The sequence below is a fragment of the Gekko japonicus genome, unplaced genomic scaffold (genome assembly GCF_001447785.1).
Source record: "Gekko japonicus isolate JY-2015 unplaced genomic scaffold, Gekko_japonicus_V1.1 scaffold1255, whole genome shotgun sequence".
Taxonomy (NCBI): Eukaryota; Metazoa; Chordata; class Lepidosauria; order Squamata; family Gekkonidae; genus Gekko; species Gekko japonicus.
The window spans coordinates 315,898-331,496 of NW_015173164.1; positions in this window are offsets into that span (position 1 = coordinate 315,898).

A 15,599-nucleotide genomic window follows, 5' to 3' on the forward strand; every position below is an offset into this window, starting at 1 on the left:
CAGGGTCTTCTCCAGTGAGTCCTCCCTTCTCATTGGGTGGCCAAAGTATTTGAGCTTCAGCTTCAGTATCTGGCCTTCCAGGGAACAGTCAGGGTTGATTTCTTTTAGGATTGACTGATTTGATCTCCTTGCAGTCCAGAGGACTCTCAAGAGTCTTCTCCAGCACCATAATTCAAAAGAATCTATTCTTCGGCGCTCGGCCTTCCTTATAGTCCAACTCTCGCAGCCCTACAGTACCACTGGGAATACCATTGCTTTGACCGTGCGGACTTTTGTTGGCAGGGTGATATCTCTACTTTTTATTATGCTGTCTAGGTTTGCCATCGCTTTCCTCCCAAGGAGCAGGCGTCTTTTAATTTCATTAATACAGCGGGACCACGGAGATACTGCACTCAGTGAAACAACCACAAAATATCCCATGAAATAACTATGTTCAAGGTCTGCTACCACTCAAGGTTTTTATAAAAGAGTATGTTTAACACAATGCATAAATCAAAAACAATACATGAAATAAATGTTCCAGTTAGCTTATGGCATTTAACACTAAGGTTTAGAAAAATACACAAAAACCCTTCCCAGTCAGACCAATGAATAGGCTATACCAGGGGTCATTTCAGAGAAAAAGAGGTGCAGGAGCTCATTAGCATAACTCATTAGAATAACTTATTTGCATATGCCACATCCCCTGACATCACCGGAAGTGTGTCAGAAGGCAACACCCACCACTCAAGCTCCACTGAACTGTTTTGGATTTCTAGCTATTGGGGGAGGGGAACGTGCAGATCTGTCCTCGCAGAGGAGGGAGAGCCTGTACCTGAATAAAACCTGGTCTTAAAGGTGCCACTGGACTGTTTTGGACCGGGGGGCCGGGGGGGAGCTCTGCAACTTACCTGACTGCTTCTTGCTCTGACTGAGGGCTGCTGGGAGCAGGGGGTGGGGCTTGTTGCATGTGCCTGCCCCCTGAGCTCTTTACTGCTGGAGCTCCGCTCCTGTGTGCTCCTACAGGAAATGACCCTTGGGCTATACACAGTCCATAGATACACTGTGGTCTTCTTATTTTTTCTCAGTTGCCAACTTCCAGGTCTGCAAGGAGGCTGTAACAGGCTGTCTGACTTCTCTTGTCGGCCGCGAGAGTTTCAACTATGTTTCTTCTTCAGAGCCAGATTCTTGTGGAACCATACTGTTTAAACATTCTTCTTTCTCCCAAATGGGCTCATACACTCCTAATGACAAATGGTAGGGACCAAGGGAAGACCATCAAGACGTTTCAATGATCTCCCACAGTGGCTGGTAAAACAGAACTGTGACGCAATCATAAATATACACAGAAAGACAAGATCAACTGCATCATGCATATATCAAGTCAAAAACAAAGGAAAAATCAATCTCACCCCGATTTCCAGAATAATACAGGCACAGCAAAATCGCTTCAGTGGAATCCCAGCAAGGCAACATGGCCATGCAGTATTTAACCACATACTGGAAGCATTGTTGCACGATGTGCCTACATCACCCAGAAGTGATGTTGGCACGTCAGTGACATTGGAGGGGGGGGCAACGCTCTGAGTTTTGGGCAAAACTCTACAGTAAAATCTGTCTTAAAACATAGAGTTCTGCCCAAAACCCAGAGTATTCCCTCCAATGTCACCGATGTGCCTACGTCACTTCCAGGTGATGTAGGCACATCACATTTATTTCTGGTAATGTCGCTGTTTTTTTGGGGGGGATCCTCCTGCCAGTCAGCTGGCCAGCAGCAGGCAGGAGCCGACAAAACCAGGGGATCCCTGACCTCGACTGGGGAATGGCAACCCTATGTGGTAGAAATAATAAATATAGCACTTCCGGTTGATGGCAGCACGCTAGCATACTCACCTCCCGGACCTCCCGGGGGTGAAGCTGCGCTCCAGCCGAAGGAGGGGGTGCACAGGCTCGTCACCCTCCCCCAGGGACCCGGCGATGGGACCCTGGCCATGGAACTTTTAAGAGGTTGCCTCTTCGATGGCGGAATGCCGGAGAATTGAGGCGCCTCTTCATTCCGGTGGTTCTCCATGCTGAGAGACCGAATGGACTTAAGTGACGCCGACCGGGGCAAGCGCAGGAGATCGAGCATCAGAAATTAAGCCGAAAGCGAGGTCGAAAGACCAATTACGAACATGAGTCAGTTTTTTTAAAATATTTTTATTGATTTTATCCTGTAACCCACACCCAATATAGTATAACATAAACTGTCAAGCATATTTACATAGAAGAGCATACAACCAAGATGATTCCTCTTGATTAATATCTAAACTCCTCCTAACCCGTTCGTTTAATTTTCCATTTAAGTAGTTTTCCCCATTTCTTGTCATTTGTTTTTTCATCTTTCCCATTTAGTAAATTCGACAACTTATCCATTTCAGCAACTTCAAACCATTTCTGAACCACTTCTAGTTTATCCGGTAATTTCTCGGTTTTCCAGTATTTGGCATAACACATTCTGGCAGCTTTCATACAATGTAACAACAGGTTCTTTTTTTCTTTCCCTTCTATATCTGTTACCATATTTAATAGAAAGATTTCGGGATTTAATGGAATTGGTACTTCTAACATTTCTTCTAACATCTTTCTGATCCCCTCCCAGTATTCCCTAGCCTTACTGCATGTCCACCACATGTGGAAGTACGTACCAACATTCTGACGACATTTCCAACAGATATTTGTCGAATTATTAGAATACTTTGCTAACCTTGAGGGGTATAAGTACCACCTGTGTGCCACTTTATAGATGTTTTCTTTAAATGCGGTTGCCCTCGTAATGTTTATGTTTGTCTCCCATATCTTCAACCATTTATGCTGCTCTATATCGTGCCCTAAATCTTTGTTCCAAGCTCTTAGACTGGCCCATAACCCCTCCTCCTGTGTTTTCCCATCCAATAATATTCTGTATAGCCTCTTTATCAGTTGGTTCTCCGATGTTAACCATATCTTGTCCAAATCTGTTATTTTATCATAAAACCCGGTTTTCAGATCTTCTTTAAATCTTGATTTTAATTGCATATTCTGTAACCATGTCAAATCAATTTTTTGGGCTTTCAGAGTTTCTGCTGATTTTAAGTTGTTTTCATTATCCAACAAACTATCATAAGCACAGCTGTTACCATGTGTGTACAGGGTTGGTATTTCTAAGGCTTCTATAGGGGCTACCCATCTAGGTATCTTCTTATAATATTGTGATGTAATCTCTCTCCAAATTCTTATCAGACCTCCTCTCAGGTAGTGGAGTTCGAAGTATTTCTTTTCTTTGTTATACCACAAAGTAGCGTGCCACCCCATTGGGAGATCATAACTCTCCAGTTTTAGGAGTCTACTATTAGAAAGTGTAGCCCAGTCCTTTATCCACACTAAGGCTGCGGCCTTGTAGTATAGCTCCCAATCCGGCATTGCAAAGCCACCTATCTCCTTCCTACTCTGCATCAGCCGTTGATTGAATCTTGGTTTTTTCCCCTGCCAAATAAATCGAAAGCAGATCTTTCCCAATTCTTTAAAGAATTCCTGATTCCTAACAATAGATATTGTTTGGAAAAGAAACATCACTTTCGGTAAAATAGCCATTTTGACTGTGGCAATTTGACCTAGTAGAGATAACTGTATATCTTTCCAGTTTTCCAGATCTTTCTTAATTTCTGAGAGTGCCTTCCTATAGTTATCTTTAAAAAGTGAACTACATTTGTTTGTTAACCAAATTCCTAAGTATTTAAGTTTCTTAGTTAATACAAATCCTGTCTTTAACATGAGTCAGTTTTAAAGCACTTTTAAAGGGAAAAAGATAGCTGCCCACCCCACCCCACTGAAAGGGAAAAAGGTGAGCGGGGGAGGGACACCTTCCATGCGCATGAACTTTTGAGCATTTGAGGGGAGGAGCGGAAGAAAACGTGAAGGAAACTGTCTAGAAGTACTTACCAAAGCGAGTTCAAGCGTTCAAGCGCTCATTCAGAGACTTTTAAAAATTGCAAAAGTAAACAAACGATAAAGATGGTGGGGAAGAATGACAAAGAAAAACTTTTGAAATCGAAAGGGACTGAGAGCCCGAAACCGGAAGTTACCAGTGAGTTGGCAAAGACCATAGCCAAATTCATGCGTCCCCTGCTGGAACAGCTGAATAACTTCAAGGAACAGATGTCAACAATGACTCAATGTATCACCTCTCAGCAAACCCAGATAAATGAGACATTGCAAATGATGAAGCAAAACACTGAGAAGGTGAATGAAGTGGATGCAACTACCCAAAAAGTGAAGAAAAAAGTGCAAAAGCTGGAAAGGAAACAAATTTCCACGGAAGATCAGCTGCTGCAATTGCAAATGAAAAAGGCTAATATGATTCTTCGCTTCGAGGGCATGCCAGAGAACAAGGGGGAGAATCTTAAAGAAGTGATGAGCGAACTACTACCCCCAGTGACAGAGATGAAGGCAGAATCATTGCTAAGCGATATGGATGTGGTTTATAGATCATATTCAGGCTACATAAAGAAAAATAATCTGCCTGGGGAAATTGTGGTAAGATTCTCGAAGAGGCATGTGAGGGATGCAATCCTGAAAGCAGTTTCTGGAATATCCCTGAAAGTGGGAGAGAATGCCATCAGAGTTTTAAAGGACATTCCATTTGAAATAAGACAACGGAGAAAGAAGTACAAAGATCTTGTGCTTTTTCTTCAGACAAATTCAATTGGATATAAATGGCTAATTCCAGAAGACGTCACCTTCAAGATCAAGGATAAAAAAGAAAAGATTGACTCTGTTCTGAAAGCTCGGGAATTTCTAAGGGTCCAATTGGGAAGGCCAGAGAATGGAAAAAAAAGAAGAGGACAGCAAGTCTAGTGGCGAGCTGGACTCGGGTTCTTCCAGAGAGGACTCTCTGTCAGAGCAAGGGGCAGCAGCCCCTAAAAGTCCTTATAAGTTGCTGAAGAGACAGGGAAAGGAGAAGTGAAGGCTGAAGGACTCTGAATTGTGCCTTTGAGAACTTTGAAATGGGATGATTGGGGGTACTGTTTTTAGACAGTTAAGTTTAAGATTCAAAGAAAAAGTATTATAAATGTTTGACTCAGTTTATAATGATATAAAAGAAGGGAAGACTTGATGTAATTAAGCTAGTGGGGTGATCTCCTCTCTTGGGTTTTTAGTCAGTAGTGGGTTCTTTACTTTAGCCTGTAAATGTAGTTCCCTCCCCCTTTTTTCTGTGATAGTTTTGTAGTGTTATAAAAAATAATAAAAAATCCCCTCCGGGGGCTCAAAAAAAAAAAGAAATAATAAATATAGCTGCAGACGGGGGACAAAAAAAAAGTAGGTTGGTTGGTAGGTGGGAAGAAGAGAAGGAAACACGAATAGGTGAGGATACGGGGGGCAGGGAGAAGAAAAGAAGAAATAGTGTAAGGAGAGGGATACAGGGAAAGTGAGTTGCCCCCACAAGTTCCCCATCAGACAACTTAGCCTGGCCCAGACTGGCAGCTGGCACCACACAACTCAACCAGTGTTCTCCCAGGGAGAGGATGCCAGGGGAAGAGAAGGAGGGAAAGCTGAAGAAAGATGGGATGTTAAAGGTAAGTTGGCTGGTGGGTGAGAAGGAAGCTGGAAAAGGGGAGAGTGACGGAGGCTATGGGGGCTTGTGGGTCCCCCAATTGTTATATCTAATTCTGAAACAGACAATAGAGCGTGGCTCAAAAAAATCCACACTATGGGGCTGAAGTAGATTCGGGGGGTCTGCAAGGGAAAGAAGGAAGCAGGGAAGGAGGAGATGCTATAGGATGCTGGGGGAGACAAAAAAGAAATATTGTGGGGAGGGACATTGGGGGGGGGATGCCCCCAGCAAGCTCTTGTAAATACCCACTTATCTGACATATTTAGAATAGAGGTTTCAGTGTTCCGTGGTGGATCTGCCCAGTCCTGTACCAGAGATCCCAATCCTGTGTTCCATGGTGTGATCAAAGACATACATATAAATAACAACTAATGACATCTTCGGGTGGGTCAGAAAGTCCTGCCAAGTATTTTTACGATTTTCCGAAGCAGGCCCTAACAATTCCATCCCAGCAGCTATAAATTCTGCCTTTTGCAAACCAGCTACCTCAAAGGGAAGTGAAGCATGACAGGCTGCAAGCAAGATGACAGCTGCCGCTTGTAAAAGAGACACCTGGGCGAGCCCAGCTACTGAGCCAAGAAACTTCCTTAGGAAGGAAATAATGGATTTAAACAAGCCTTTGGATCATTTTATGGCTTCTTGACAGGTAATGGGAGGAGGGCTTGCAGAGCCTTGTAATTAGCCCTTTGCAGAGAATTTTTTTAAAAAAATATTGGAGCAGAGTTTTTCTGTTGTTGTTCAGTCGCACAGTCGAGTCCGACTCTTCGCGACCCCATGGACCAGATTACACCAGGCCTTCCGGTCTTCCGCCGTCCTCTGAAGTTTGCTCAACTTCATGTTCGTTGCATCTATGACACTGTCTAGCCATCTCATCCTTTGCCGTCCTTGTCTTCTTTGACCTTCAATCTTTCCCAGCATCAGGGTCTTCTCCAGTGAGTGCTCCCTTCTCATTTGGTGGCCAAAGTATTTGAGCTTCAGTTTCATTATCTGGCCTTCCAGGGAACAGTCAGGGTTGATTTCTTTTAGGATTGACTGATTTGATCTTCTTGCAGTCCAAGGGACTCTCAAGAGTCTTCTCCAGCACCATAGTTCAAAAGAGTCTATTCTTCGGTGCTCGGCCTTCCTTATAGTCCAACTCTCGCAGCCATACCTGACTACTGGGAATACCATTGCTTTGACCATGCGGACTTTTGTACCTAGCTTTAAAAAAAAACATTCCAGATCATGGTCAAATCCCTTTTAGAGAGCCTAAGATAGAGTTTTTGGCATGTTCTCCCCAATAACTAGAAACCAGCCATGGCTGCCTTCCATGGATAAAGCCATCAACTGCAGTAATGGTCCAGAATAGAGTTGCCAGCTTCCAGGTGGGACCTGGGGATCCCTCAGAATTACAGCTCTTCTCCAGACTACAGAGATCAGTTCCCCTAGAGAAAACGGCTGCTTTGGAGGGTGGACTCTGTGGCATTGTACCCCACTGAGGTCCCTCTCCTCCCCAGGCTTCAACCCCCAAATCTCTACCTGAAGCTGGCAACCCTACTCCCCCATCTCCCACCGGCGGCCAGGCAACCCTAGTCCAGAACAAGAAACAAAATTCATGTTGTACCTTTTTTAGGGCCAACCAAAATGGTACAAAATATTGTGGAAGCTGTCAAGTTCATCAAAACTCTTCAGTCTAGATTTTACACAAACAAAAGGGGGTGGGAGCAAATGTTCCAGGTTAAAATCTTATCTTGCCATCCCTTTGATGTTAAATGCTCACAGATCCTAAATTAATTGCTATAGGTGTTAGATTACAGCATTTGCATTCTGGGAAGAAGAAAAATACAACGGCCCCTAGAACTTAGCGCAGGTCTGTTTATAGATTTCCCCAAAGAGGTCTGGTTTTCCCCAGGCACTTAGAGACAAACGATAGGGACACTAACTCATGACACAAATACCATTTGAGCTTCCATTACATGATTATATGAACCAGAGTGGTGTAGAGGTTAGCATGTTGTACTAGGATCCGGGAGGCTAAGGTCTGAATCCCCCCACTCTGCCATGGAAACTCACTGGGGCCATGGTCAGACGTGCCATTTGGTGTGGAGGGGAAGTGAGCATATTTTCCCCAGTTGAAATTGACATGGCATTGCACCATCACACATCCTTTGTAGCTGCGGGCCCAGCCTGTCACTGCCGGATCAAATGGCTTTTTTGGCTGAGGGGGGGGGGTTGCCTTTTGTTTCCCATGCACATAAACGAGGAATTGTACCTCCACACTGAGGGTTCCCCATGGAGTATACGGTTATGCACATACTGCTAAGTGAGGAAAGGTCATTCCACCCCAACTCAGTGCTCTTTTTCCCCTCGCTTAGCAGTATGCACATAGCCACATACTCTATGGGGAACCTTCCACGTGGAGGTTCAATTGCTCGTTTATGCACATGGAAAACAAAAGGCAAAAAAAACCCCTCTCGCCCAAACATGGTGTCTGATTGCACAGTGATGGGCTGAGCCCGCAGCACAAAGGGATATGTAATCACGCGACTGTGTCAAATTCCTCCAGAGGAAATAGGGGCACTTCCCCTCCGCACCAAATGGCACATCTGACTGCAGTCTAAGAAGCCCTTCAGTCCCATGACAATCTGCCTGCCATTCCCTTTGCCTCCTGGTTATTCTGGCATCCCAGTCAGCATTCTAACAGAACTTAACTTAGAGATTTCATTTCCTTTTTTTAAAAGAGCCATATTTGGTTCCAGAGCCATAGGTTGTAGACTCCTGGTCTAAAAGCACATGACACAATTGTGCCGTTGCAGCTAAGCAGGTATGGTCCTGTAAGCTCCCTGGATGGGAACCTGCCTGGGAACCAAGTTGCTCTGAGGAAGAATTATTAATTATTATTAATAGTAAACCATGATCATATAGTGCTTTGTGGCAAAAAGCCTTACACCCTAAAATTAGTGCTGGTGTTTGCAGCTGGCAACATATAACCCTTTTTATAAGCTAACCTGACCTTATGTCTCTTTCCTGTTTTTTGTAGTCAGGGTGCTCTGGGCCCAGATATAGAGAGAGTGATCTTCTTCTTGCTATTCATGGTAAAGTCATGTTTTGTTGGAATATGCAAGGTCTATAGTGCAGCCTTATGAAGAAGATCTGGAGATCATTCTACCAGGGGACAGCTGAAGGACTTGTAGTTAGCATAGCTAGACTAGGGACTTCCCACTTTTTTCAAATTGTGTCCTTGCTTTCTCCTGATTGGCTCTTCTGGAGACGTCCTGCTCCTGCAGAGCTTCCTGTTGCCCTTTGTTCCTTTTACTGCAGATAGATTGGTTAGTTTAGGGCATAGGTGTCAAACATGCGGCCTAGGGGCCGGATGAAGCCCTCGGAGGACTTCTATCAGGCCAGCAGTGGAACTGGCTATCTTCTGCTTTTTCTTCCAGTTCTGCTGCTGCTGCTGCATCATTGTAGGTTTGCAGCTTACAGATACACACCTGAACAGCATACTCAAGATTGCAACAGCACAGACATGTTGATGCAATAATTCAGAGCAAGAGGTGTCAGTTATCAGAAATATTGCAAGAGTGCTAATGCTTTAAGCATGTTTTTGTTTTAAGTTAAAAAAACCCTTGTGTTTGTGTCCTTTATAAAGTTTATATCTCCGCTACCTGGCATTACATTTTATGACACACATGGTCTGGCCCAACAAGATCTCATTTATGTCAGATCCGGCCCTCATAACAAGTGAGTTCGACACTCCTGGTTTAGGATTTCTCTCAGTATGTTCTAGAACAGTTTGTTCTTCTATAATAAACCTACTTATATTTCTTTGAAACAGTCAGTGCTCCAGTTCCTTTAATATTTAAACTGGCCCCACTGGTGGACCTCCTGATGGCACCTGGTATTTTTGGCCACTGTGTGACAGAGTGTTGGACTGGATGGGCCATTGGCCTGATCCAACATTGGCTTCTCTTATGCTCTTATGTTCTTAAACTCTGCCAATATATTTAACCCCTTAGGAGCTTCCCCTTGGCTCTTCCCATAGGATCCTGAATGGGAATCAGTTTCCATCTCCTCACCTGAAGGAAGTTTGGGTCCAGCTGCACCTTTAAGACCAACAAAGTTTGATTCTAGGTATAAGCTTTCATGTGCACATAGACTTCTTCACATACAGATATTTGAAGAAGGGTGCTTGCACATGAAAACTTTTGCCCAGAATTGAACTTTGTTGGTCTTAAATGTGCCATTGGACTCCAACTTTGTTCTGTTTCTTCAGACCAACACAGCTACCCACCTAAGCCCATCTCCTCAACTGTATGTGATATTCCAACCTGTGCATACCGTGGATTTCTTCAGAATTGCTTCAGGCAGGTTTACTTAGAATTCCTGTATCCTTGATTCAATAAACTGAAGCCAGAACTATAGCAATCATTTGCCTTTGAGGGGAAATGTGGGGCTTTCTTTGTGGGTTGTTGGTGCCATTTTGATCCTTTAAAGTATTGGTTTACTAAAATTAAATTAAACTGCATTTTCTAGTAAGGCTTGTAAAACTGCATTGACAAATTCTGGTTTTATTATTGCTGAAAGGATATAAATGGACAATTCATAGAATCATAGACTCCCAGAGTTGGAAGGGGCCACTAGGCCATCTAGTCCAACCTTTGGCTCAATGCAGGATCAGCCTAGAGCATCCCTGACAGGTGTTTGTCCAGACGCTGCTTAAAGACTGCCAGTGAAGGGGAGCTCACCTCCTCCCTAGGCAGCTGATTCCACTGTTGCGCAACCTTTATTGTAAAAAAGTTTTTCCTAATATCCAGCCAGTACCTTCCCACCCTTAATTTAAACCCATTATGGCAAGTCCTATCCTCTGCTGCCAACAGGAACAGCTCTCTGCCCTTCTCTTAAACCTTTTGGAACATCTCCCAATTTTTTGCTTGTTAGTCCTTTTAACTTAGCTTCTTTAGTTGACCTGTCCATGATTGACAACCCTTCAAATACTTCAAGAGAGCTATCTTGTTCCCCCGCAACCTCCTCCAAACTGAACATTCTCAAGTTCCTCAGCCTTTCCTCATAGGGCTTGGTCTCCAGGCTCCCAATCATCCTCGTCGCTCTCCTCTGTACCCACTCCATTCTGTCCACAGCCTTTTTGAAGTGAGGCCTCCAGAACTGCACACAATATTCCGGGTGCGTCCTGACCAATGCAATGTACAGCGAATCTATGACATCTTGTGATCTGGATGTTATGCCTCTGTTGATGCACCCCAAGATCCTGAAGCCAATGCCTCGAGGGCGCTAAAGTTCTTTCACTTGTGTGGCTAGCTGATAAACCACACAGTAAAACAATTATCCAGGCAGTAAAGGGTAACAAAAGAATTTATTCGAATAAAGGAACAGCTCGTAGATGTTCAATGTGTTACAGCAGGGAGCTTGCTTATATGCTCTTCTTGCTCCTCCTCACTTTACATCATCACTGACATAATTTAGACATGCTCAGTTCAGTTTCATTTGTCTGGTCAGTCATCAATCACATATTTGACTTGGCTGCATCTCAGCTCCTACAATGCAGGTGCACTGCTCATTATGTTGATTTATATTACTTTTGGCTGTTTTCCTAGACTCCTTTCACCTGAGTTCATTTTTTAGTACAAACTTAGATGTTTTCATTACAAAAATGGTTCTTTCACCTTAATACATGCATATAAAAGTATAACAATATTCTTAAAGCATTTTATAAACTTATTTTATAAACTTATTTTTATAAACTTATTTTCAGTAAAAGGTATACAAAATATGAAAACATATCATTACAATGACATTCTAAAGAATTAAACCCTTTATATGAATTATTTTAGTGTTTTAAAGTAGCCTATGGCATAAGTGCTTGTAGATGCACTGAATCTATCAATCAGTTTCTATTTTGGTCCATCAGAATATTTTTGATAATTTTATAAAGCCATTTTTGTCTAAATTAAAGTTTTAATTTGTAAAATACACCACCTTATTTTAGCCAGCAGAGGGTCCTCTTTTATAATCCACCTTGAGTCCAAGTGAGAAAGGCGGACTATAAATAACATAAATAAAAATGTAAAAATTAAATAAATTAGGAATGAGAAGTAAACATCCTGACTTAATCCTGGCTTATAGCCTGATGGCTCCTATGCTAAAGCAGCAGCTGGGACATCAGCTGGGTCTGGTGGGGGGGTGGGTACAATGAAACCCGCATTTGTTGAAGGCAGAGCAGGATTTGAATGATCCCAGCCAAGCCAGATCCTGGGTCCCGGTCACACGGGCCGGAAAAAGCGGGGGGGGGAGTGCACGGCCGCCCGATCACACGTCCTGTCGAGGTTCCGTGGTTAGGGGGTGAGGTGCCGATCACACGGTTATCCAGCAGCATGGCAAAGAAGCGGCAAGGCACGAACACAGCAGCAATCGCTAGGCACTGCTCCTATGGCAAACGGGTGTTCATTTTACCACAGTTTGTGCGCATGCGTCGTTGGGCGCTTTTGTGCATCCTGCGGAGACTGGGGGGGGGAACACCCTTGTTTGCGAAGGAACATCGGCGGGCGCCAGATGCCACAGGAGTCCACCGGAAACGCGATCAGATGCCCGCCCTTGCCCTGTGGTGTCCGGGTGTCCAGGGATCGTAGGTACTAGTTTTTTAGTCCGCATCTTCAGTGGGATGCCATGGGCTAACCACAGGAGCACTACGCTTCCCAGATGTTGCGGTATGACCGCGCCCAGAAAATCCGCCTATCATTTGTATCTTTAGCGCGGCAAATGCTCCGTGTGACCGGGGCCCTGGTTTCACAAATTAACTATAGCAAAAATAGAACAAAGTTTGAGTCCAGTGGTGCCTTTAAGACCAACAAAGTTCAATTCTTCATGTGATGGCTGAACAGAGACAGTTTGTGGCACTGGGACAGTTCATCTGGTAACAGAGGTTGCTACTGGAGCAAGAACTTTAATTGTATAGCTGCACTCACACAAAGGCCTTTTGGGCTTACTTAGGTCTCTATTGTAAATAGTAGGCTAGCAAGTCTGAATTTGTTTCCTTGATGGAATAATCAGCTGAAGCTTTAGTTGATATGTTAGAAGGCACCAGTTTTAATCAGACTGAGAGCTGATGAAAGGGTTGTTTCTTAGTCTCTTTGTAGTTTTGGTATGTTACAGTAGCAGAGCGTGAGAAAATATCAAAGCTGGCCCTCTTTTTTAACAATGAGAGGAGGAGGAGGAGGAGGAGGAGAAGAGGAGGAAGAGGAATTGGATTTATACTCCGCCCTTCACTCGGAGTCTCAGAGCAGCTTACAAACTCCTTTCTCTTCTTCTCCCCACAACAGACACTCTGTGAGGTAGGTGGATCTGAGAGAGCTCTGACAGAAACTGCTCTTGAGAGAACTATGACTGACCCAAGGTCACCCAGCTGGCTGCATGTGGAGGAGTGGGGAATCAAACCTGGTTCTCCACACTGGAGTCCACCACTCTTAACCACTACACCAAACAAACTTCTACCTGTTGCCATCTCCAGTACGGACCCTGAGTAGACAGGGTTGCCAGCTCTGGGTTAGGAAACTCCCAGCAATTTTAGGGCTGGCATCGGCGGAAGGCAGGGTCCGGGGAGGGGAGAGACCTTCGTGGAGTATAATGCTGTACAGTTCAGCCTACAAAGCAGCCATCTTCTGCAGGGGAACTAGGGTTGCCAGGCTCCAGGTGGGGCCTGGGGATCTCCCACTTTTACAACTGATCTCCAGCTGACAGAGATCAGCTCCTCCAGAGGAAATGGCAGCTTTGGAGGGTGGACTCTCAGGCACTGTGCCATGATGAGGCCCCTCACCAAACCCTGCCCTCTTCCAGATCCATCCCCAAAGTCTCCAGGTATTTTCCAACCCAGACCTTGCAACTCTAAGAGGAACTGATTTTGGTTGTCTGAAGAACAACTGTAAAAGTGGGGTAGCTCCAGGTGCTGCCTGGAGATTGGTAACCCTGTGAGGGCATCACTTTGGGCGGTTAATGGGCTTATTCAGATTCCTGTCCTGAAAGGTCCGAGCAGTCATTCCAAGACCTGATAACGCATTCTCTTCCTGAAAGCCGTAACGGGAGCGTCTCCTCTGCCTTTGTCTCTGAGGAATTCAGGGGCCTTGAGACCCTCTTGGAGGGTCACTGTGGGAGAGCCCTGGGCAGGGACACCGAGCCGGAACTCTTCCTTGGGAGTGAGCCCCGTTGCGTAGAGTAGACCTGCTTAGAATGGCACTGCAAGTGGGGAGGCTGCCAAGCAGAGATGGAAAGAAATGGACAGAAAGGAAACCATGCATTGACAGTCAACAGGGAGTACAGGGGCCAACTCCTGGAGATTTGGGGGTGGAGGCTGGGGAGGGGAGGGTTTGGGGGAGGAGAGGGACCTCGGCAGGGCATGCCACCCACTCCACTCTCTGAAACAGTGATTGGCTCCAGGGAAACTGATGTTTGTAGTCTGGAGATCAGTTGTGATTCCAGGAGATCTCCAGGCCGCACCTGGATGTTGGCAATCTGAGCAACAGATCCCTAGAATGCTGTTGCCAAGCTCACGTGCTGGCATATTTTAGTGCCAGAAGTGTCTCAGAGTTATATTTTTTTAATTTCAGAAGATTTTACCTACTGAACACCTTCCTTCAATACATAATAGCTGCCTTAAGTTATTTCTTACCATTCTTTAAGGCTCTTTGCAATTCTGATAGTCATCCTAAATCAGTTTTCTTAACCCAGCAGTTTTCATGCTCTAAAAGCCATCTTTCAACACAAGCTTCAGTGTCCCAAATTAAGAATTTAATTTTTTTTAAAAAAAACCCACAATCTCAGGTGGAGCAATAAGTCATTCACCCCTCCCTGGCTATGACCCAGTGCCTGGAGGCTATCTTGTAATTCCCTCATAAAGTTTTGAAATCTCTCAGAAAAGATCTCAACTTCAGGCCAGTACAGCATCATCCATATTTGAGATGGTTTATTTCAGTGGGCTTCAACTCTTAGGATGAATTGTGGCCATTCTGTGAATGTTTTTGGAAGGACCTGTCTCACATTACATATTAGGTCAACCAAGACCATTATTTTGGAATGTGTTCAAAAATCCCTTTGGATGATCAGATATATTTCATAGAGTACTGGCAGTCTACTGTGACATTATGGCTCAACAAGTCAAATCTAGTCACTACCCTGTCTAGAACTGTCTGTTCCCATGGGTTGGATCCAGTCTAGATTTTCTACCAAATGAGAAGGACTTCTGTCAGCAGAACGGAAATTTCCTGCCTTGCCCCACCCACAGCAGCCCACTGATCTCCCTGAGATGCTGCTGCTCATCGGCAGGGGACCCTCAGGAATGGCAAAGTTCCACAGGAGGAAAAAGAAATCACCACTTCTGTTTTTAAAGGTAACCTCCATTTTAGATGAGGTAACTCTCTGAACACGAATATCAGGAAGCAACACCAGGTGAAGGCCTTGGCCTCTATGCCTAGTTGCCAGGCCTGCTGTGGAACTGGTTGGCATCTGTGTAAGACAGGATGCTGGACCACTGGTTTGATCCAGCAGGGCTGTCATTATGTTCTTATCAGGGAAAGGCTTTGGCCTCTATGCCCTGCTGTTGGCCCTCCAGAGGAACTAGTTGGCCACTATGTGTGAGACAGGATGCTGTACTAGATAGACCACTGGTCTGATCCAGCAGGGCTCTTCTGATGTTCTTATAAGGGGAAGGCCTCAGTGTCTATGCCCTGCTGTTGGCCCTCCAGAGGAACTGGTCAGCCACTGTGTGAGGTAGGATGCTGGACTAGATGGACCACTGGTCTGATCCAGCAGGGCTCTTCTGGTGTTCTTATAAGGGGAAGGCCTCAGTATCTATGCCGTGTTGCTGGCCATCCAGAGGAACCAGTTGGCCCCTGTGTGAGACAGGATGCTGGACTAGATGGACTACTGGTCTGATCCAGCAGAGCTCTTCTTATGTTGTTATCAGGGGAAGGCCTCGGCCTCTATGCCCTGTTGTTGGCCCTCC